The following is a 24,507-nucleotide window of genomic DNA, read 5'->3' as shown; positions in this document are numbered from 1 at the left end:
CCTCCTCTCATTACACTTTCAATCTTCTGAAAATTTTACAATGAGTGCGTATGGCTCTCACAATGAGAAAAACAGCTATTTTGCAATAAATAAATAAATAATGTGTGCAAGGACAAGCAGTGTCTACGAGAATTACAGCATAACACGCACTGCTGCTTCATGGCACGACATGAGGTGGGAAAAGCGGTCCGGTGCCCACTGTGTTTGTTTGGTGTGATGATGAGTGAGGACATGTGTGAGGGGAAGCAGCCCTGTCTGGGATGGATCGGGGGAGTGAACTCCGATGGGGTGGAGGCCACGTGGGGAGTGGTGCTTTTGTTCTTTCTCCACATTGCATGTGCAAAACTAAACCAAACAGGCTTTTTTTTTTTAGACAGGGTCTCGCTCTGTCTCCTAGGCTGGAGTGTTGTGGCACAATCTTGGCTTACTGAAACCTTGATCTCCTGGGCACAAGCGATCCTCCCACCTCAATCTCCCAAGTAGCTGGGGCCACAGGCATGTGCCACCATGCCCGGCTACTTTTTGTATTTTTTGTAGAGATGGAGTTTTGCCATGTTGCCCAGGCTGGTCTCGAACTCCTGGACTCAAGCAATCCTCCTGCCTTGGCCTCCCAAAGTGCTGGGATTGCAGGTGTGAGTCACTGCACCTCATCCCAAATGAGCTTTTAAAGGAGAGCAGGAGGTTCCATGATTGGCCAGGGAGGAGGCTGGGCTCTGTTTCCAGGGAAAAGGAAGGGGTCAGGTCAGTTCTAGAGGTCAGCTCTCCCAGTTTACAACTGGGGAAGCCGAGGCCCAGAGGGCGCCTGTTGTTAATCAGCGCTGGCACGCTTCTCTCCCCCGCCCCACGCGAGCCCTGCTGCACCTGCTCCCTCCTAGGACTGAATGCCCTACGATCCCCACCAAATGGGGAAGGACGCTAGAGGTTACAGGACTGGCCCCCGACCGCTCAGCCAGAAACGGGCTTTGAACCCTGCTGAACTCCGGTGGCACAGGCTGCGCAAGGCTTGCGTCTCCCTGGAAGGGCCACTCCTCTCTGGTCAGCAAAATCTCCTCCCTGCTCAGGAATCTGGACAGCCCCTGCCATTTGCCTGGTTGTTCCCCTACCCGAGTGCCCTCGATTTTCCCCTCTGGCCGGGGCAGGAGCAGCAGGGCTGGATGCCAGGGCCCCAGGGGCAGGGAGGTGAGTGGGCACCACTCCTTCCCCCATGGGTAAGGTGGATATCCAGCTTCGGACCACATCACAGACGCCCAGGCCCCCAGCCACAGCCGGGATCACTCAGCTGGGTAATGTCTGCACTTCCCAGCTGGGCCAGAACTTTTCCATGCTGCCAGGACTTGCAAGAAAACAGCTGTCTGGCTGGTGAGTAGAGGGGCCTGGCCCTGGGTGGCCTTCCTGGCTGGTTGGCCCCAGGGACTCAGCAGGCACAAAAACAGCCTCGCTTCTCCCCAGCTGCCGGCTCAAGGTCTGAGGGACCCTGACAGGCCTGTCCCCGGCTCAGGGCTGGCTGTGCTTCCCTTCCAGGCTGAACAGAAAGCTGAACATCAGCCTGCTGGCCTGTGGGGGTTGGGAGGGGTGGTGTCACTGCCCTCTAACAGCCTGGACATTCTTGCAGCCACTTGAGCTCAAGAGGTTTAAAAGTTCCCACTGCTTGGAGGACAAGGACAGCCCAAGAGAGTCTGCTGGTGCAGGCAGTGGATATCTGATTCCCCCAGGAGCAGGGATTTCTGTGGGACTCATGGAGGACTTTGCGGGCCTGTGAACCTAGAAGAAAAATGTATGTACTTCTTTTCACCAACATTTAACTCACACACACAGACCCTGGACTCAGGAGGATCAGTCAGCTGTGACTTTGCTGCTCACAGACACCTCGACAGGGATCCCGCAGCTATTGTCCAGAGAGACATCTCACAGCAGCACGGTCTTTACCTCCTCTTCCAGGCAGGCGCTGTGATCACCCCCACTTTACAGATGAGAAAAGCCAGGCTGGGTGATGCCATGACTCAGGGTTCCCCAGCTTGTGAACTGGTATTCGAGCCCAGGTCCATCTGACCCCCTGGGGTTAATGCACTGAACCAGAATTGCAGGATTCCACAGCGGCAGACTGCCCCACACAGGCGGTCCTCTAACAGAGGTCTCCTCTAACACAGGTCTCCTCTAACAGAGGAGATGGGATGGTTAGAGCTGGTTATTTAATGTGCTATAAAGAAACCCCTATCACTAAATCTCCATCTAGAGTTATATATGTAACTGACTTTGATTATAGTCTATGCATTTATTTATGCATTTAAAACATTATTCTGGGCAGGGATCCACAGACTTTAATGGAATGGCAAAAGGATCCATGACATGAAAAGTGTTGAGAACCCTTGCTTTAGAACCTGCTGGTAAAATCATAATGAGGAGGTGGAAAACACAGTGCGACTTCCATGAGAGCAGGGCCTGCCTGTCTCTTGTTCTGGCATCTAAAGGAGCTCTTGGTCAGGAAGAGCATCTGATTTCCCTAAGTTTACACCTTTTTCCTGTTCCCACCCCACTATGTCCATCAGTATCATCAAAGCTGTTGTAGAGTGCCCTGCAAATGCAGCCTCAAGACAAACCCTTCTGGTGAGGCTGCTGCCAGGACAGTTCTCTCGTATAAACCCTGGAGCAGCCATGTCCCTCAAAAACCACCTATGGGAGAGATGAGTTCCAGAGGGGTGTGCAGAAATGGCTCTGCAAATCCAGTCCAGGTGCAAATCCTGGCCCCATGATTCACTAGCTGGGTGACCTTGAGTGATTTCCCTAACCTTTCTGGCCCTTGTTTCCTTATCTGTGATATAGGCTTAATCATAGAACAATAAAAAATATTTCATATTTGCTTGATCACATATCTATGCATTTATTCACCCACCCATCCAACCATTAGTCCATTCACTCACCCATCCATCCATCCATCCATCCACCCACCCATCCACCTATTCATCCAACCAGCCAGCCAGCCAGTCATCCATGCACCCATTCCTCCACCCACCCACCCATCAATTCATCCATTCACCCATCCATCCATTCACCCATCTATCCAGTTATTCATCCATTCTTCCATCTACCCATCCATCCACCCACGCCTCCACCCACCCACCCATCAACTCATCCATCCATCCATCCATCCACCCATCCACCTATTCACTGGCCCATCATTCACCCATCCACCTACCCACCCACGTATTCATTCACCCATCCATCTATTCATCTACTCATCCACCCATCCACCCATCACTCCATCTACCCATCCATTTTATTTTTTGATGTGTTTCAGAATACATACATTTCCCCCTAAGTACTTCCACATGCAAATCATTAATCAGGCTTTAATATTTCAGAAACTTAATTTTACTTCTAGATATTAAGGTGGCCAAGTCCTGCTTCCTTCTTGCCTCTCCCTACTCCCACCCTGCCTCTCCAGGCTGAGATATCCTAGGCCAAGAACCAGCAGAACCGTCTGAACTCCTCCCAGGCCCCTGGTTTCTGGAGACTCCTCTATGGAGGAGAATAAGGACAGCCTGAAGTTGGGCAGTGGAGGTGGGGGTTGCTCCTCCTGAAGCCCTTCAGTGACAGCCAAGCACTTGCTTTTCTGGCAGTTGAGGCTTTTACTTAACTTCCCCTGGGCGCCTCATCAGCTTTGGCACTGGTGCAAGCTCATCACCTTGGACCAGCTGCCTCTAGAGGTGGTGAGCTCGCCATCACTTGAAGTGGTTAAGCAAAGACTGAAGGAAGCTCTGGTGGGGGTGGGAGAATGTTGTGGAGAAAATTTAACCCAGAACAGGATTGAACTACATCGGGGCTTCTCAGCTTGTGCATTGTTGATATTTTGGGCTGGATAACTGTTGCGGAGGCTGACCTCTGCACCGCAGGGCATCCTGCCATAGTCCTGGTCTCAATCCATTATATGCCAGTAGCACCCACCCCCTAAGCAAAATGACAACCCAAAAATGCCTCCAGTCATTACCAAATGTTCCCTGGGGGGTGAACTTGACCCCAGGCGAGAACATCTGGACTAGAGGAAACCTACAGTCCCTTGGACCTTGAAACTCCACGGTTGATCCTGCTCCCCAGGGCACCTCCCTCGGTCGGTCCCCTCTGTTCATGGTCCTGTAGCCTTTCCGTTGCCATGGAAACTGGAATAGTCTTTGCCTCTTTTTCCTCCTTTGCCCACCCCATTTACACATTCTTTCAACCAACAAACTCCCATGTGCTGGGTCCAGGGAACACGGATGCAAACAGCCCCCCGTCTCCTCTTCTGGGGCGAGAGTAACAATGGTCTGACCTCCCTAAGCGGTTTGAGGATTAAGTGAGACGGACAATGCCAGGAAACGCCGAGCAAAATGCAGGCGCGGTGGACGTCGTCAGCTCTTAGAATTGCAAGCTCCAAAGAGGAGGGGGGCACCAGGCGACAGAGGAGTGGCTGGTTCTGGCTGGGGGACCCGGGGGCGGGGGAAGCAGATGCCTCGCCTGCCGTTGGAAGCAGGGTCCGCAGGGTGGAGGCGCTCTGAACAGCAGGGCACAGCAGGTGGCGGGGTTGGAAGCAGCACGTGTGTAGTAACAGAAAAGCCAGGGAGGCAAGTACCGCAAAGCCCCGGAACCCGTCTTGGGGCTTGGTCCTCACCATGGGGGCGCAATGCCCCTGGAGGGTTTTAAGAAGACTGAGTGGCATGGATGGGGAGTGAGAAGGGGGCAGGAGTGGGGACGAAAAGACCAGCAGGCAGGCAGTTTCAGCAGCCCAGGAACTAGGCCGTGGGGGCTCACCCAGTGAGGGAGAAAGAGCCTGGGGGCGGAGCCAGGCTTTTGGAGGAGGAGCCGACCTCCCGGGGTGGGGCCATGACTGTGGGAGGAGCCATATCTCCGTGGGGTGGAACTAGGTCTCCTGGGGGTGGAACAAGGTCTCCTGGGGGTGGGGCCAGGCTTGGGGGCAAAGCCAGGCTTTTGCAGAGAACCAATGTCCCCTGGGGTTGGAGCCATAACTCAGGGGAGAATCCAGATTTCCTTGAGGTGGAACTGGGTCTCGTGGGGATGGGGCCAAGCCTGCAGCAGGAGCCAGAGCTCAATGGATTGGGCCAGGCCCTCTAGGGTCGGGCTAGGCCTGGGGGCGGAGCCAGGCTCCTGCAGAGAACCCAAGTCCCCTGGGGTTGGGGCCGTAACGGGGTAGAATCCAGATTTCCCTGAGGTAGAACTAGGTCTCGTGGGGATGGGGCCAGGCCTGGAGCAGGAGCCAGACTTCAAGGGGTGGGGCCAGGCCTTCTGGGGTGGTGCCTTGCTTGGGGATGAGGCCATGACTGTGGGAGGGGCCAGATCTCCTTGGGGTGGAACCCCGTCTCCTAGGGGTGGGGCTAGGACCGAGGCAGGTGCCAGGATCTTGGGGCTGGAGCCAGGCCTGGAGGAGAAGCCAGACCTCAAGGGGCAGGGCCAGGCCTGTGGGTGGGGCCAGGATTCCTGGAGGTGGGGCCATGCTTGAGGGGCCAGTTGTCCCATGGGCAGGGCCAAGTAGGGATGCGGCCCGGTCTTCTGGGAGCTAAGGGAGGTCCAGCGGGTGGAGCCAATTCTGGGGCGGGTCTACGCTTGGGGGAGGGCTTAGCCCAGAGGCAGGGTCAAGCCACCGCCTGGTTGGAGAAGGAAATCAAAAGGGACGCCTCCTTGCTGGCTTTCTGGCTGAGCCTCACAGCCTGGTTTTCACAGGGCGCCTTCGTCTTTCGTCAACATCTGTCCAAATAGTACCTTTAAAAATCATTGCCAAAGCGTTTGCTCCAAACGGTTGGAAACGACCATCGGCAGGGGACGGGTTAAACCGATTCAGGTGACTGACACTGCGCAGTGATACGCAGCCAGCATAACTGTCCCTGTGGAGGACGTCTAGGTGCATCGTCTGGTAGAAGGTACGAGGGCAGACAGCGGGGTCTGCATGCTCTGTGCCACCATGTGGGCACAAAAGCAAAACAACATAGAATCGTGTGGTTATCTATGCGTCCAGAATTTCTGGAAAGACCCCAAGAAACTGGTCATATTGCTTGCCTCCGGGAAGCTGGGAGCCGAATAGGGCTGTGAAGGAGACGTCTCACTTCATTCTCGCTTTAGTCCTGAGCCAGCCCGGGTTGCGTGTGGCTGCGGGCCACAGAACCAGACACAGGGCCCAGTGCGCTAGGGTGAGTGTTTCGTCCAGTGACCGGTGGCATCCAGGCACAGACAGTCCTGGCCAGGCAGCAACTCCACTGGAACAGTGACCTCACCCATTCCTGTCCTCTTGACTGCAAGACGGTGGCTCCACCGCCAAGGTCACAAAGTGTACCAGGCCGGAGGGAGAGCAGTACATGGTCCAGCTGAGGTAAAGGCTTTTCCAGAAGCCCCCGAACTGACCTGCAGGTCTCACTGGCAGCGCTGGGCACAAGGCCCTGCCAGCCACAGAGAAGGTCATGTCTCAGCAGCACCCTGGTGCGCTGGACAGAGCTGGAGCTCTGTAGGAAGGAAGGGAGCGTGGAGCTGGGGCTGGCACCTTTGCACCTCGGGAATTTTGCACTCTGTAACCAGTTCCCTGCCTAATAAATTCAACATCAGCCAAGGAACCATGGCTGAGAACATGCCCAGGGGAGCCAACTACTTGTCCCCCCCATCCGCACCCCCAGCTCATGTCTGTGGCACGGCCTTGGTGCAGCACCCCCCGCCCCCTGTGGCAGCAGAGGCAGGCACGACTTGGTGGAAGGAGGTTTGAGGCAGCAGGGCCCTGCTTCCTGCTGACGGGAGGATGGGGGCCGCGCCAGGTGACAGGTGAGATGGCAGATGGTGGCAGAGGGGGGTGCCAGTCTGGGAAGTAATGAGGTAGCTCATTATCAGGCGTTGTTTGTTTGTGGCTGAGAACTCAGCTCGGCCCAGGTTGGAGGCTGCTGCTGCCACTTAGAGAGAGCACAGCACTGTCTGCATGCAGGGTCCTCGCTGCCCCTGTATAAAAAGTGCCTCCTGGTCAGCTGGAGATGTGCTTCAGATGCAGATCCCAGGCTCTGTTACCCGGAGACTGAAACCTGGTGGGTCAGAAGGGGCTCAGCAAACTGCATCTTTTTTTTTTTTTTTTTTTTTTTTTGAGACGGAGTTTTGCTCTTGTTGCCCAGGCTGGAGTGCAATGGTGCGATCTCGGCTCACTGCAACCTCTGCCTCCCGGGTTCAAGCGATTCTCTCGCCTCAGCCTCCCGAGTAGCTGGGATTACAGGCATGCGCCACGCGACACTTGTCTAATTTTGTATTTTTAGTACAGATGGTGTTTCTCCATTTTGGTCAGGTTGATATTGAACCCCCGACCTCAGGTGATCCGCCCGCCTCGGCCTCCCACAGTGCTGGGATTACAGGCGTGAGCCACTGCGCCCGGCCTCAACCTGCATTTTTAGACAAGCTCCCAGGTGCAGAAAGTCCCTGACTTGACTACAGATTTATATCCAGATGCAGTTTCTTGGGCGCCTCTATGGGTGGGCACAGCTCTACACCTGCTGCACATTTGGTTCTGTTTGGTCCTCACTGGAGGATCGCTACCCATGAGGCCAGACTATCACCACCCCATTTCACAGACAAGGACATGCAAGCCCAGAGAGGTTCGGTCCCGTGGTCTAGGTCACACAGCGCTTCCAGAGGAGCCTGCACCTGGCAGACAGCCTTGGCCTCCTGGGCCAAAAAAGCCCTTGCAGCTGCTCTGTCCTGTTTGGTCTTTTTTTTTTTTTTTTTTTTTTTTTTTTTTGAGATGGAGTCTCGCTCTGTTACCCAGACTGGCGTACAGTGGCGTGATCTCGACTCACTGCAACCTCTGCCTCCCGGGTTCAAGTGATTCTCCTGCCTTACCTTCCTGAGTAGCTGGGACTGTAGGTGCCCACCACCACGCCTGGTTACTTTTTGTATTTTTTAGGTAGAGACGATGTTTCACCATTTTGGCCAGGCTGGTCTCAAACTCCTGACCTGAAGTGATTCACCCATCTCCGCCTCCTGAAGTGCGTGAGCTACTGAGTGTGGCCTGTCCTGTTTGGTCTTGCAACGTATTTGAAGGTCTGGTGCTGTTACACGCCTTTGACAGGGCGGATTGAGGCCTTAGGGGCTGGGTGACCACTCTGAGTTCCAGCCCTTTCAGAGAGTAGGTGTCTGTTTTGGGGTTCTCCAGAAAAGCAAAACCAAAAGAGTGCATATGTGTGCGTGTATGTGTGGGGGGGTGTGCGTGTGTGCACACGTGTGTGTGCATGTGTGTCCATGCATGTGTGCATGTGTGCGTGTGTGTGCGTGTGTGCACGTGTGTGTGTGCGCATGTGTGTCCATGCATGTGTGTGTATATTTGTGCACGCACACGTGTGTGTGCATGCACGTGTGTGTAGGGGTATCTATTTTAAGAAATTGGCTCAAGTGATTGTGGAGGTTGACAAGTCCACAGTCTGCAGGGTGGCCACCAGGCTGACAACCCAGGGATGCATTGATGTTGCAGCTGAAGTCCCAGGTCGTCTGTTGGCAGAATTCCTTCTTGCTTGAGGAATATCAGTTTTTTCATTCTGTGTTTTTTGTTTCACTGACTGGATGAGGCCCACGTTCTGGAGGGCGGCCTGCTTTACTCAAAGTCTACCGATCAAAATGTTCCTCTCATTCCAAAACACCCTCATGGAAACATCCAGAATAACGTCTGACAAACATGTGGGCGCCATCGCCCAGCCAATTTGACACATAAAATTGACCATCACAACACCCAGTAACTTCTTGTTGAATGACTAAATGAACCCTCCCGGGGCCAGGCAAGGCCCGGTTCTGTTAGGGTAGATTCCTCATTCATGGGCATGAACCCAGATCTGAAAAAGCTCCCTGTGGCCCATGGCTAGCACCTGCCCGGGTGGCCGCCTCTTGCTGTGGCCTTAGTCCTGGGCTCCTACCTGCTGGAGGAGACGAGTCCAGGCCAGGGCCAGCTTGACTCCTGCCCGCTGCTTCCGCATGCAGCCGTGCCCAGCCCTGCAGGGCATCTCCAGTTCCCGCCAGAATGCTAGTGGCCTCTCTGGAAGCCTGCTGGCTTGTTCCTCACAGGTGGTGGCCTCTGAACACCTACAACCACTTCCTGAGGAATTATGGAGCCTTTTGATTTTAGACATTGACCTTGAGGCTGCAGCTTAGTTTCTCTCTCATTATGTAACCTGCCACCTGGGGAGGGTTCCAAGGCTCACCATGTTGATCAAACCTGGCCATCGCAGGGGAGTACTCAGGGCCCAGGTTCCCTGTTGGCAGGTGGTGTCACATGGGGGCTCTGGAGTCCAAGTCTGGCTGGAATCCCCACTTTGCATGGCAGGCTGAGCCTCCCTGGGCCTCAGTATCCTGAGCTGTAAATGGAGAAAACACTAGGACCTGCTTCCAAGGCTGCTGTGGGAACCAAAGGGAAGGAGGCAGGAGCCGTCTGCAGGCCTGGGGTGTAGGGCTATCCATGAACTAAGAAACACTGCCACGGCCATCAGCATCCTCATCTTTGTGTGCCTGTGGTGGAGTGTGTGTTTGTGTGTGTGTCTTGTGGCGTGTGTGTATATGTGTGTGTATGTGTGTGTGCTGCGTGTTGTCGCGTCTGCATGTAATATATATGTAATGCGTGTGTAATACATATGTGTATATGTGTGTGTATGTGTACGTGTGTAATAATGTGTATGTGTAATAACGTCACGTGTGTATATGTGTGTATGCGTGTATGTGTGTGTATATATGTGTGTCTGCCTTGTGTCACGTGTGTATATATGTAATGTCTGTAGCGTGTGTGTATGTGCGTCTTGCGTGTATGTGTGTCTGCTTGCTATGTGTGTATATATGTGTCTTGTAGCGTGTGTGTGTGTATAATGTGTGTATGTGTGTGCTGCCACGTGTGTGTATATATGTGTGTGCGTGTGTGTGCATGTGTGGTATATGTGTGTATATGTGTGTATGTGTGTGCGTGCGTGTGTATATGTGTGTGTCACGTGTAAGTGTGTGTGTATGTGTCTTGTAGCGTGCGTGTGTGTGTATGTGTGTCTGTAGCGTGTGTATGTGTGTGCGTGCGTGTATGTAATGTCTGTGCCTATATGTAATGTATATAGTATTACCGCGTGTGTATGTATGTAATGTACGCACGATGTGTGTATATAATGTCTTGCGATGTGTATATATGTATGTGTGTATGCGTGTATGTAATATGTGTGTATGCATACGTGTGTAATATATGTGCTCACAGCGTGTGTGTCGCGTGTGTGTGTGTCGCAGCGTGTGTCAATATTAATGTAAAGGGCATTTATTATGGGGTAAACAGTCAAATAGCCTATCCCTTTCCCCACCGTCAGGGGAAGGCTTTGGTGGGGAGGTGGTGTTCTGCCAGGGGCCGTACAATCCACCTACCTTCTTGCTACCTTTCAGCGAGTGGCTCACCCTGCCGCCACGCCAGGTGAGCTGTGGATTGAGGAACCCTAGTCCTGATCTCCCATCGGTGGTAGGAAGCCCGGTATCTGTATAGACCAAGAGCGGCAGCAGCCCAGCCCAGCTAGAGTGTGGCCTTTGGCAGAATTGTTCAAGTCTGGCTCTGCCCTCTGTGACTGGACAGGAAGCTGGGCTTCTTTGGGCCTCTGACTCCTCCTCTGTAAAATGAGGCAATGCCTCCAGGACAGTGTCAAGAATGAAACAAGAGATTGCGGGTGCTGTGGTTTGAATGTCTGTCCCCTCTGAAATGCGGGTTGAAACTGAATCCCCGATGCAGCCATGTGGAGAGGTGGGGCCTTTAAGAGGTGACTGGGTAGTGAGGACTGTGCCATTCCTGGGTTAATGGGTTAACAGAGGAGTGCGTTCTCATGGAAGCAGACTGTGGCTTTATTCGAAAGACCTGAGCTTGACGCTCAGCCCCTGTACCAGGGGATGCTCTGTGCCACCTCGGGGCGCCGCAGAGGGTTCCCACCGGCAAGAAGGCTCCCCACAACCTTGAACTTCTTAGACTCCATAACTGTAAGAAATAAATTCCTTTGCTTTGTAAATTTCCCAGTTTCAGGTATTCTGTTATAAGCAACAGAACACGGACTAAGGCAGTAGGAAAGGGGCTTATCCTATAGCCTGGCAGACAGTGAGGACCCCAGATAAAAATACACACCAAGGTGTTATCAAGAGCGGCCTGTCCATGAGGGGTCCAGGCCCTTCTTATACTGGGCTACTCGCCTGGTACTGCATTAACTTCTTTTTAATGTGTGCATTTAGTACATTCACAGAGTTGTTGCCACCATTACCAGTATTTAATTCCAGAACTTTTCATCATCGCGCACGGAAGCTCTGTCCTCACGAGCAGTCCCTCCCTGTCCCCTCTCTTCCTAGGCCACCCCTCGTCGGCTTTTACCTGTGCTGGAGATTTCATGTAAGCGGAATCACACTGTGTGAGTTTGTGTGTGTGGCTTCTTCCTCTTTGCACGCTGTTTTCAGGGCCCGTCCATATTGTAGTGTGTGGGTGCTTTGTTCCTTCTTACAGCTGAATAGTATTCCATGGTATGGAGAGACCACAGCTTATCTGCTCATCCATTGAAGGACATTGGGTTGTTTTCTTTCATTAACTGCCAAAACATATTTCTTTTTATTTTATTTTTTTGTTTTTGAGACGGAGTCTTGCTCTGCCACCCAGGCTGGAGTGCAGTGGTGCAATCTTGCTTGGCTCACTGCAACCTTCCACCTCTTGGGTTCAAATGATTCCTCTGCCTTGGCCTCCTGAATAGCTGGGATTACAGGCGTGCACCACCATGCCAGCTAATTTTTTGTATTTTTAGTAAAGACGGGTTTCACCATGTTGGTCAGGCTGGTCTCGAACTTCTGACCTCGTGATCCACCTGCCTCGGCCTCCCAAAGTGTTGGGATGACGGGCGTGAGCCACCGTGCCCAGCCTACATATTTCTACTAGTAGAGTGGTTTTTTGTTTTTGGTTTTTTTTTGAGACAGAGTCTTGCTCTGTCGCCCAGGCTGGAGTGCAGTGGCGTGATCTCAACTCACTGCAAGCTCCGCCTCCCGGGTTCATGCCATTCTCCTGCCTCAGCCTCCCAAGTAGCTGGGACTACAGGTGCCCACCACCATGCCTAGCTAATTTTTGGTATTTTTAGTAGAGATGGGGTTTCACCGTGTTAGTCAGGATGGTCTCGATCTCCTGACCTCGTGATCCGCCCGTCTCAGCCTCCCAAAGTGCTGGGATTACAGGCGTGAGCCACCGTGCCCGGCCCTGTACTAGTAGAGTTTTAATGGAAGTATATGGCATACATGTGAAAATCGCACGAGTCATACATGCACCATGAGCTGAATTTGCACAGGGTAAACACAGCCATGTAACAGCACCTGGGTAAAGAAACAGAGCATTACTGGCCCCCAGAAGACCTGTTCATGTCCCCTCCTAGGCTGTCCACTCCCTGACAGTAACCAGTAATCTGACCATTAATCAGCTTTATCTCTGAGATTAGGCCGGGCTCAGCAGCTCATGCCTGTAATCCCAACACTTTGGGAGGCCGTGGTGGGTGGATCACTTCAGGTCAGGAGTTCGAGACCAGCCTGGTCAACATGGTGAAACCCTGTCGCTACCAAAAATACAAAATTTAGCTGGGTGTGGTGGTGTGTGCCTGTAATCCCAGCTACTTGGGAGGCTGAAGCAGGAGAATTGCTGGAACCCAGGAGGCGGAGGTTGCAGTGAGCTGAGATTAAGCCTCTGCACTCCAGCCTGGGTGACAGAACAAAACTTCATCTTAAAAAAAAAAAAAAAAAAAAGCCAGGCGCAGTGGCTCCTTCCTGTAATCCCAGCATTTTGGGAGGCCGAGGCGGGCGGATCACGAGGTCAGGAGATCGAGACCATCCTGGCTAACATGGTGAAACCTCGTCTCTACTAAAAATACAAAAAATTAGCCGGGCATGGTGGCAGGCGCCTGTAGTCCCAGCTACTTGGGAGTCTGAGGCAGGAGAATGGCGTGAACCCAGGAGGTGGAGCTTTCAGTGAGCCGAGATCATGCCACTGCACTCCAGCCTGAGCCACAGAGCGAGACTCCATCTCAAAAAAAAAAAAAAAAGATTTATCCCTGAGATTTCCGTAAGTGAAATTAGACAGCATGTGCTTTCTGTGTCTAGCTTCTTTCGCCCATTGCTATGTCTGGCTTCTTTCGCCCATTGCTATGTTTGTGCAAGTCACGCATGCTGTTGTATGCTGTTTTAGCTCATTCATGTTCGTTGCTGCATAGTATTCCCTGATATTTCATGGTACAAATAGACCAAATCAGTGTATTCATTTGTGTGTGTTGCTCACAGTTAGGGCTGACATCATTCATGCTGCTGTGAATATTCCTGCATATGTCTCTTGGTGGACAAATGCACTCACATCTCTTGAGTCCTGGGAGTAAGACCTGAAGTCATGGGCTGTGCGTGGTCAGCTTTCATAGATGTTGCCAGTTCCACAAAGTCCTGCAAGTAAAGACTCTCTAGTTGTATCAGAGAGTTCCATTTGTTCTACATTCTTGCCTTCCATTAATTTTTTTAAACTGTTTTATTGAAATACAATTCACATACCATACAATTCATCCATTTAAAGCTGACAGGCCAACAGCAGTTAGTGGATTCATGGGGTTGTGCAGCCATCATCACCACAGTCAGCTCTGGAACATTTTCATCACTCCTGAACTGCTACCTGTCAACCCCCAATCCTTCCATCCCTCAGCACTGTGTCTACGATTTGGGCATTTCATACACATTGAATGATACGATATTTGTCTTTGGTTTGGCTTCTTTTACCCAGCATGATGTTTTCAAGGTTCATCCACACTGTAGCACGTGTAAGGATCCATTCCTTTTCGTGGCAGAGTAATATTCCATCACATGCATAGATCATGTTTTGTTTAACCATTTGTCATTTGATCGGCATTTGGGTTACTTCCACCTTTTGGCTGTAGTGAACGTGGCTTCTGTGAACATTCACGTGCAAGCTTTTAGACGGACAGATGTCTTCCATTTCCCTGGGTAGATATCCGGCGCGGCGGGGGGCACAAAATGTGATAACTCTAGGTTAAACTGTTTGAGGAACTGCCAGACGGCTTTCTGTGGCAGTTGCGCTGTTTTACATCCTCACCAGAGCTGTCTCTGTGCCGAGAAAACACGCCGCTCCTCCACACAGTGCTGAGCACAGGCAAACTCGCCGGACTTGGCATCTTTTTGTTGGGGTCAGGAGGGGACGAGGTAGTGTCTGCTTCGATGATGGGGTCAGCATCTTGGCAGTGTCCAAGGGGCAGGAGGGGACGAGTTAGTGTCTGCTTCGATGATGGGGTCGGCACCTGGGCAGTGTCCAGTGTCTGCTTTGATGACGGGGTCAGCATCTGGGCAGTGTCCAGGACACTCTTGCTGGTCTGGCACGAATACTGTGGCCATGGCGGCGTCTCAAGGTGGCATCCTGCCCAGAGTCCCCAGCAGGACCTGCTGCCCACAGCCTTGGGCCCCTCACTGTGAACTGTCACGTTCCCTGGTTGGCAGGAGTCTCTGGGGAAGAACAATTGGTGTGAACTCCCCGTGCAGGGTGGGGGCTGGGTGCAGGGAAGTCTCATCATTTCTAGGGAATTTCACAGAGGCTGCCCAATGGGCTGTTCCAAACCCATGTGTGCCCAAAGCCCACTCCAGTCAGTTGGAGAAGGGGGCCCTCAGACAGCCCTTGGTCCCTAGTCCCTTGTAATCCAGAGAGTTCCCTTTGGAATGGAGAAATTCCCCAGAACAAGAGGAGGGGTGACCTTGGGCAAGTCCCTCCCCATTCTGGGTCTCTGCATGCCCATCAGTGGGGCGCAGGGTACACCTAGCGATGCCCAGGGCTCTCCCTGCCCTGAGCTCTCTGGGGAAGCTGGGATGAACTGCAAAGCAGCCAGCTCTTTTTGGGTAAAAATCCTCCAGGCTCATTTGCCGGGTGGTGGCTGTCCCTGAGGCCGTGTGAGTCTATATTCCAGCGCCTAAGAACGCCTGGACGTGAAGGCCAGCCACCCTGGCCGGAGACTGCCCCGTGTCCACAGAGCCCTTGGGCCTCCCAGTGGTGAGGAGGGAGAAGGAACAGCTGCTGGAAAATGCCAGGCGTCTTCATTGTGATCGGCATGAGGGTTCGCTCCAAGCATGGAGGTTGGTTCCCCTTCCCTCCTTTATTTGCTCAGCTTTGAGCTCACGGACTGACACTTACCAGGAGTTTAACAAATATTTATCGAATGAATGGATTCATTCATTTGCTTATTCAATCAAGAAGACTGAAATCTTACAGTCAGAAGCTGCAGCCACAGAGGCAGCCCAAAGCTTGTTTATTAAATGCCGGCTCTGGTGGCCGTGTCCTGCCAGCACGGTCTGGGGTGGCCTCCACAGTGCCCTTGGGAGGGGGGTGACAATATGGCACAAGGTGCTCACAGCTCCTGACATGGCCTCACCTGGAGGCTGGGGAGGTGGGGAGGGAAAGGTGAGCACCATCATTACATGAGGGGGACTCCTGCCCAGCGACAGAGGCAAGGCTATTGGGAACAGTGCTGGGTGCGGGGGTCGCCTTTCCCTCGCCTGAATGCCATTCACACCCGTGTTCATTTTTCTTCTGAGTCACATTCTCGAGCCTGGACGAGGCCATCTATTACTGGAGTTTTAAGCTGCTTTGTAACCACAGGACAGCTGGCTGCTTGGTGAGGCCTGTTCTGCCCTGGGGGCCTCATGGTGCGGAGAGAGCAGGATTTTAAAAATCTAACCAGAGGTGACGAGCACAGCAGCCCCAGCAGAGGGAAGATGAATGAGGCAGGGGCCAGGGGACGTCCTGGGAAACCCAGATCCAGGTCATTTTTTGGCTGAGACCCACCGTGGGGCTGTGCTGGGCCAGGAAAGACCTATGACTGCTCAAGGCCATTCTAATGCCCTCAGTTCTTTTCTTTTTTGGGAATGGAGTCTCACTCCGTCACCCAGGCTGGAGTGCAGTGGCATGATCTCGGCTCCCTGCGGCCTCCGCCTTCCGGGTTCAAGCGATTCTCCTGCCTCAGCCTCTCGAGTAGCTGGGATTACAGGCACCTGCCATCATGCAGGAGGCTACACTTGTGCCTTACTTGCAGGCTGTGCACTGCCCATGGGCCCTGGTGGGGTTGTGATTATTGCTGGTAGGAGGCCGGGGGCGAGGCCAGAAGCCTGGAGGCCGTGTGAGGATCACGCCTCGTGAGTCAGGTAGGAGGCTGCTGGAGAGACAGATGACAGGGTGCAAGTTGCACAATATAGAACTGAAGGCATTGGCTGGGCGCGGTGACTCACGCCTGTAATCCCAACACTTTGGGAAGCTGAGGCAGGCGGATCACTTGAGGTTAGGAGTTCAAAACTAGACTGGCCAACATGGTGAAACCCCCGTCTCTACCAAAAATACAGTAGCCCCCGGCATGGCTCTGCTGCCTGGGCTGGGGTCTGCCCAATGCTTCTGGTTCCCACCCACACTCCCCTCCCCAGGAAGATGCCCCTGAGAAGTTGGCCCACCTGGTTCTCTGCAGTCTCTGGGGTACCTGCCCCCTGACCTTCAGCCAGGTCCTGCCTCTCGTATGTCCACTCAGGTGAGAAACCTGTCTATAACCATGTTTGTCTAGGACCAAATTTCGTCGTACACACAAATGTGCACTGCACAATTTTACTCCACCCTTTACCAGGAATGCAAGGATTTTGCCGATGGAGGGGAGACTGCATTGTGTTCAGAACAGAGGTTTTCACACTTTGGAAAACCACATCCCCAGTGGCCAAGTGGTGTCAGGTAGGTGAGTGCTCCAGGCGCCGCCCTGGGGCTGGGTGCCGCTGTTTGCTGTCATGCCACTGTGGGCCACTGTGGCAAGTAGATGACAGCCCTGTTCTCTTCCCCAGGGTGGCATGGAAAACCCATTATTTTATATTTATGTTTATTCATTTCTGATGAGCTGCATATTTCAGCTGGGGCATTATTGAAAAAGGTATTTTGTAGGTTTTCATGCATTTCATTTCAGGATAGCAATCGACATATAAAATTATGTGCTGTAAAGAAGGAGCTTGATCTGTCGGGTTGAACACTACCAGCAGGGCAGATGCACCCTTGGGGCTGATTGAATGCTTTAAAAATTTTTTTTTAGCTCAGCCACTGCTTTTTTTTTTACAGCTTTATTGAGGTATAATTAATATATTGAAATCTGGCCAGATACAGTGACTCATGCCTGTAATCCCAGCACTTTGAGAGGCCAAGGTGGGTGGATCCTTTGAGATCAAGAGTTTGAAAACAGCCTGACCAACATGGCAAAACCCCATCTCTTCAAAAAATACAAAAATTAGCCGGGTGTGATGGCACACACCTGTGATCCCAGCTACTTGGGAAGTTGAGGTATGAGAATCGCTTGAACCTGGGAAGTGGAGGTTGCAGTGAGCCAAGATCATGCTACTGTACTCCAGCCTGGGCAACAGAGCAAGACCCTGTCTTAAAAAAAAAAAAAAACTGCACATATTTAATGCATAATTTGGTAAGTTTGGACATAGGCAAACAGTCATGATACCAACACCATGATCAGGGAAATCAACACATGCAGCACTTCCAGAACACTCCCCATGTCCGCATTATTTGTGGTAAGAACCACATTATTTGTGGTAAGAACACAGTACGAGATCTGTCCTCAAAGTCTTTTTTTTTTTTTTTTTTTTTTTGAGATGGAGTCTCGCTCTGTTGCCCAGGCTGGAGTGCAGTGGTGCGATCTCAGCTCACTGCAACCTCTGCCTCCAGGGTTCAAGTGATTCTCCTGCCTCAACCTCCTGAGTAGCTGGGATTACAGGTGCCCGCCACCAAGTCTGGCTGATTTTTGTATTTTTAGTAGAGACAGGGATTCACCATGTTGGCCAGGCTGGTCTGGAACTCCTGACCTCAGGTGATCCATCTGCCTCAGCCTCCCAAAGTGCTGGGATTACAGGTATGAGCCACCACGCCTGGGCTATTTTTTATTTTTATTTTATTTTGAGACAGTGTCTCACTCTGTCACGCAGGCTGGAGTACAGTGGCAGTGGTACATTCATAGCTCACTGCAGCCTCAAACTCCCAGGCTCAAGTGATCCTCCCACCTCAGTCTCCCAAGTAGCTGGGACCACAGGTGCATGCCTCTACACTGGGCTAATTTTTAATCTTTTTGCAGAGATGCGGTCTCACTACTGCCTTGAACTCCTGGCCTCAAACGACCCTCCCACCTCTGCGTAAGCCACCTCACCCAGCTCCCAGTGATTTTTTTTTTTTTTTTTTTTTTTTGAGACGGAGTCTCGCTCTGTCGCCCAGGCTGGAGTGCAGTGGCCGGATCTCAGCTCACTACAAGCTCCGCCTCCCAGGTTCACGCCATTCTCCGGCCTCAGCCTCCCGAGTAGCTGGGACTACAGGCGCCTGCCACCTCGCCCGGCTAGTTTTTTGTATTTCTTAATAGAGACAGGGTTTCACCGTGTTAGCCAGGATGGTCTCGATCTCCTGACCTCGTGATCCGCCCGTCTCGGCCTCCCAAAGTGCTGGGATGACAGGCTTGAGCCACCGCGCCCGGCCCCCAGTGATGTTTTTACGTGATTTCTTAACATTAGGATCCAAATATTATCCACGCCATGCATCTTGTGGTTCTGTTGCTTTTCCCTCCCTGGCCCCTTCCCCGCTTCCCCAGCCTACCCCACCCTAAGACAGCAGGGACACCCATTTTCCCTGTGCAAAGCGGCCTTCCCATCTCCCATCTGTGCATCCAACCAAGATTCGAGGAGCACCCACCTCGGGCTAAGGACTGGTGCACATTCCTGAAGATGACTCTGGTCTCTGCCCTGTGGACAGCAGAGTCTAGAGGAGGAGAGAGCAGAGACAAGCGTTAGCAAAAGAGTGGCTGATCACTCCAGACTCCGCTGAGAGGTGAGGTGCCTCCCCCTGCCTGCTCCCTCCTCCCTGCACTGATCCCTTCCTCCTGCCCCCAGCGGGCCACCTGGTTAATTACCACTGCCTCCCAGCTTCTCCAGCTCCCACACCTCCGACTCCCCAGCCTAAGGGAGGGCTCCTTGGTCCCCTTCCTGAATGATATTTACAAGCCAGCCACGCTGGGCTCCAGAAAGAGGAGGACTGTGGCAATTTCCTTTTTATCAACGAGGCTCAGAGAAGTCGATAACATACCCAGAGTCACCCAGAAATGAACCCTCGGAGGCAGGATTCAAACCCAACAGGGCCTCAGGGTCACGCTGTTTTTTCCCCTAGGGTTGAGAGAGCGGGATCTGGGTGGACACTGGAATTCCTCCGAGCTTAGATGAGCTGTATCAGGGTTCGGCAAACCACGTCCCTTGGGCCAAATCCCACGGCAGCCTGCTTTTGTGAATAAAGTTTTATTGGAACACAGCCACACCTGTGCATTGATATATTACTTATGGCGGTTCTGTTTCTCCAATGGCAGAGCCCAGGGGTTGCAACGGAGACCATTTGTGCAAAAGCCAAAAATCTTCACTATCCAGCCCTTTACAGGAAAAGTTGGCCAAACCTTATGCTATATGTTTAGCAGGATAAAGAGAGAAAGAAACCTGTAGGAGCCTCTCTTCCCTAAAACCTAAATTATTTACAATTTAAATTTAAAGCCACTTTCATTCAGTGGCCTATTCTTGAACTGGCTCTGAAAAGGATTCCTTGTTCTGGAAGGCAGACGGTGTGAGACTGTAGAGGTGAGAGTGAAAATCTTAAGGCCCATGTCTGAATTCTAAGGATATGCTTCCCAATCTGTGTGCATTCCCTGCATGAACTATTCAATTTAAATTTTTAAAAAGAGGAAGAAAATAGCCATCTCCATGGTTTTTCCTTCTCATTGCTCCAATTCCATAACAACAAGCCCTCCAGCAAGCCTCAATTTATTCAAATTCCCAAGCTGGGTTTGGAGGGGCGGGAGACAGAAATCCTGTCCCCCAGATCGGATCATGCTGTCACCAGAATGGGCTTGGTATTTTTTTCCAGCAAGTGTCTTGGTTTGTGTGAGGACAGATGATGGTGTCACGCCCACGCTGGGTATGACAGGGGAGAGGAGTCCACAGGGGGAGCTGGGGAACTGGCCGCTTCCTCAAAGCCTGGACCCATAGGAGGCGTTCCCTGGCGTCCACCAGCCTCTCCGAGCAACCGCCTGCCCGCAGCCGGCAGGAATCATCCTGGCCTGTAAGTGCATGAATTTCCCTGGGCTGCCATAACAAACACCACAGCCAGGGACTTAAGCTACAAGAATCATTCTCTCCCTCTGGAGGCCAGAAGGCTGCGATCAAGGCGTGGGCAAGGCTGGTTCCTTCCCAGGGCAGTGAGGGGGCACCTGGTCCAGGCTGCGCTCCTCGGCTTGTAGCTGGCAACTTCTCTCTGTGTTTCTTCACCTCGTCTTCTCTCAGGGCCTGTCTGTGTCCAAATTTCCCCCTTTTATAAAGACCCTGGTCATATCGGATTACAGCCCACCCTAATGACCTCATTTTACTTTGATCACCTCCCTGTCACCAAATAAAGTTACATTCAGAAGTACAGGGGGTTATGACCAAATAAAGTCACATTCAGAGGTACAGGGGTTATGACTTGGGGGAGTTCGTATGATAGCTTCCCCCATGTCAGGGAGTGGACAGCGGGCTGGTTGGGTGGATGACGGAGCTGGGTACAGAAAGCTTTGGTGGGGGTGACCCAGATGGCAGGTGCAAGCAAGTGTGGGCAGTAGTGGCCCCCACCCTCATGACCACAGGACGCCAACTCTTTTTTTTTTTTTTTTTTTTTGAGACAGAGTCTCGCTCTGTCGCCCAGGCTGGAGTGCAGTGGTGCGATCTTGGCTCACTGCAACCTCCACCTCCCGGGTTCAAGCGACTCTCCTGCCTCAGCCTCCTGAGTAGCTAGGATTACAGGCATGCGCCGCCACTCCCGGCTAATTTTTGTATTTTTAGTAGAGACGAGGTTTCACCATGTTGGCCAGGCTGGTTTTGAACTCCTAACCTCAAGTGATCCACCTGCCTCGGCATCCCAAAGTGCTGGGATTATAGGCGTGAGCCACCGCACCCAACCTCTTTCTCTAATCCCAGTCTTCTGGACTTGGAGTCACCGTGGGCATCTATGGGGCAGGCAGCCTGTGGGGGTGAACACAGTGATTCATGCTGTCTGCCCCAATATGCCAACAGCGCCCTGGGAGGAATGCCTGGTGTTGCAGTTGAACACCTGCAAGGCAGCCACTAGCATCTCATATTCCCTGGGTAACAGCAGGTACCCTCTCCCACTCATCCACTGGTGGGGGGGGGTCTCGTGGCCTCCCAGCTGAATGAGAGGCTTACCCCTCCCACCCCTCTGTGAGGCACAGACTGCACCTGAAGGAGCCTGTCCTCCACACCCTGGCACCAGCTACCCCTCCTCAGCTTTTAAAAAGCAGTTATCAAGAAATAATACTGATCAGGCCAGGCACAGTGGCCCATACCTGTAATCCCAGCACTTTGGGAGGCCAAGGTGGGAGGATCACTTGAACCCAGGAGTGTGAGGCCAGTCTGGGCAACATGGAGAGACCCCATCTGTAAAAAATAAAAAATAAAAAAAAAATTAGCTGGCATTATAAATTTAAAAATTTACTCCCAGCTACTCAGGAGGCTGAGGCAGGAGGATGGCTCGAGCCCAGGTGGTTTCAGTGAGCTGTGATTGTGCCACTCACTCCAGCCTGGGCAACAGTAAGACCTTGTCTCAAAAATAGGTCAGGCACAGTGGCTCACGCCTGTAATCCCAGCACTTTGGGAGGCTAAGACAGGTGGTGGATCAGTTGAGGTCAGGAGTTTGAGACCAGCCTGACCAACATGGTGAAACCATGTCTCTACCAAAAATATTTTTTAAATTAGCCAGGCATGGTGGCACGCGCCTGGAATCCCAGCTTCTCAGGAGGCTGAGGCAGGAGAATTGCTTGAACCCGGGAGGTGGGGTCTGCAGTGAGCCAAGATCATGCCACTGCACTCCAGCCTGGGTGACGGAGTGAGACTCCATCTCAGAAAAATAAATAAGTATATGAATAACACTAATCAGAATTTCTTGTGTTCCATATTTCACAGACGCTTTCACACAGAGCCCTCATGAGGAAGCCCCTGCAGGGAGAACGCTCAGAGATGGAAAGTCACTGCCCAAGGCCACACAGCTGAGACCTAAACCCTGAATATCTCCAGGGCTGTCCCGTTGATATCTTCCAACAGCACGTGCACAGAGACAGCCATCAGCGGGGACGCTGCCTGGATGGAGGACAGCTAGTTTGGCATTCGCTTCAGAACAATCTGGGGGAGGTAGAATGCGGGTATGGAGGAGAGAAGATGGCTCCCAGGTGGAAGCTGGTGATAGGCCCCAGGTGGGCACCCCAGGTGGCACCCTAGGTGAGCACACAGGGTTGATTACACTCTGCCTTCTTAGATAGATGCATGTTTGTCATTTTCATAGTAAATGGTTTTTTTTTTTCAATGATCTTGAGTAAGCATATGAGATAGCATTAAATATAAGGCAAAGCTTCCCTCCACTCCCAGAACAGATCCCTTTCAACAAGGGGTGTGGTGGATGTGGTGGAGCTAACACAAGACTGGCTATGCAGGAGAATTGCTTAAACCCAGGAGGCGGTGGTTGCAGTGAGCTGAGATAGTGCCATTGCACCCCAACCTGGGCAACAAGAGGGGAACTTCGTCTCAAAAAAAAAAAGGACTGGCCATGTATTGATCATTATGGAAGGTCAGTGGCAGGTACGTGGGTGGTTTTTTTTTGTTTTTTTTTTTTGTTTTTGTGGGGGAGGGGGAGAAGGAGTTTTGCTCTGTTGCCCAGGCTGGAGTACAATGGCACGATCTCAGCTCACTGCAACCTCCACCTCCCACGTTCAAGTGATTCTCCTGCATCAGCCTCCCGAGTTGCTGGGATTACAGGTGTGCACCACCATGCTGGGCTAATTTTTGTATTTTTAGTAGAGACAGGGTTTCACCATCTTGGCCAGGCTGATCTCAAACTCCCAACCTCAGGTGATCTGCCCACCTTGGCCTCCCAAAGTGCTGGGATGACAGGCGTGAACCACTGCCCTGGCCATGGGTGTTTATTATACTATTGACACTACCCTTTTATGGGCTTGCAAATCTCCAAAATAAAAAAGAAATAATCATAAAAACAAACTATATCAGTTTAAAAAGAAAGTCATCTCATAATTGAGTCTTTACAGGTTAGTCTTTTAATGATTTCACTTTGCACAACCAAGTATTGTTTGGGGAAGACACCTTGTTCTGAAACAACCTCAAATGAGGCTCTACTAAGAAATTCTGAGGAGAAACTGAGGGAAGCAATAACAAAGGAGGCAAAACCAAAAACAACAACAACAAAAACACCCTACAAATTCAGCAGCTCTTCCTGGGTGAGGAGCTCCCAGCGTAGATGTTGACATGAATAAGCCTTTTATTTATTTTTTTTGTTTGTTTTTTTGTTTTTTTTTTTTGAGACGGAGTCTTGCTCTGTCGCCCAGGCTGGAGTGCTGTGGCCGGATCTCAGCTCACTGCAAGCTCCGCCTCTTGGGTTCCCGCCATTCTCCTGCCTCAGCCTCCCGAGTAGCTGGGACTACAGGCGCCCGCCGCCTCGCCCGGCTAGTTTTTTGTGTTTTTTAGTAGAGACGGGGTTTCACCGTGTTAGCCAGGATGGTCTCGATCTCCTGACCTCGTGATCCGCCCGTCTCGGCCTCCCAAAGTGCTGGGATTACAGGCTTGAGCCACCGCGCCCGGCCCGAATAAGCCTTTTAAACATGTCTTTAAAAAGAAACACTGGGCCAGGCACGGTGGCTCACCTCTGTAATCCCAGCACTTTGGGAGGTTGAGGCAGGAGGATCACTTGATCCTTGGTGTTTGAGACCAGCCTGAGCAACATAGCAAGACCTTCTCTCTACAAAAAATAAAATAAAAATAAATTAGCTGGGCATGGTGGTGGGCGGCAGTAGTCCTAGCTACTCAGGAGACTGAGGCGAGATAATTGCTTGAGCCCAGGAGGTCAAGGCTACAGGGAACCATGATTGCACCACTGCCTCCAGCCTGGGTGACAGAGTGAGACCCCATCTTGAAAAAAAAAAAAGAAAGAAAGGAAAAAAAGAAACACTGGTTGTGAGGAGCAGAACCCAAGCCAGTAAGTCAAAAAGCAGGGGTGGGTGGGTGGCGGGGCGTGGAATAAAACCTATGGTAATTTTTTTTTTTTTTCAGAGATGAAGTCTCGCTCTGTTGCCCAGGCTGGACTGCAATGGCGCGATCTTGGCTCACTGCAACCTTTGCCTCCCGGGTTCAAGAGATCCTCCCACCTCAGCCTCCCATGTAGCTGGGACTACAGGTGCACACCACCATGCCCAACTAATTTTTATATTTTTTATAGAGACAGGGTTTCACCATGTTGGCCAGGCTGGTCTCAAAATCCTGGGCTCACGTGATCTGCCCACCTCGGCCTCCCAAAGTGCTGGGATTATAGGCGTGAGTCCCCGTGCCTGGCAGAGAGTTGTGTCTTGA

At 52.1% G+C, this 24,507-nt stretch overlaps 1 long non-coding RNA gene across 3 annotated transcripts; it reads left to right on the top strand.

Moving 5' to 3' along the window:
• Positions 1-563: 563 nt before the first annotated feature.
• Positions 564-22,806, top strand: LOC103880602. Of its 3 annotated transcripts, none has more exons than XR_641726.4 (5): positions 564-1,359; positions 16,471-16,571; positions 16,665-16,765; positions 18,660-18,895; positions 22,060-22,806. It is a non-coding gene; the product is annotated as an uncharacterized LOC103880602 (long non-coding RNA). The 3 variants fall into 3 exon arrangements; XR_002519353.2 differs by having other exon boundaries at positions 14,967-16,571; XR_002519352.2 differs by lacking the exon at positions 564-1,359 and having other exon boundaries at positions 13,044-16,571.
• Positions 22,807-24,507: the final 1,701 nt, after the last annotated feature.

The sequence above is a fragment of the Papio anubis genome, chromosome 18 (genome assembly GCF_008728515.1).
Source record: "Papio anubis isolate 15944 chromosome 18, Panubis1.0, whole genome shotgun sequence".
Taxonomy (NCBI): domain Eukaryota; kingdom Metazoa; phylum Chordata; class Mammalia; order Primates; family Cercopithecidae; genus Papio; species Papio anubis.
The sequence above is the reverse complement of the archived record's forward strand: the minus strand, read 5'-3'. Positions and strand labels throughout refer to the sequence as shown.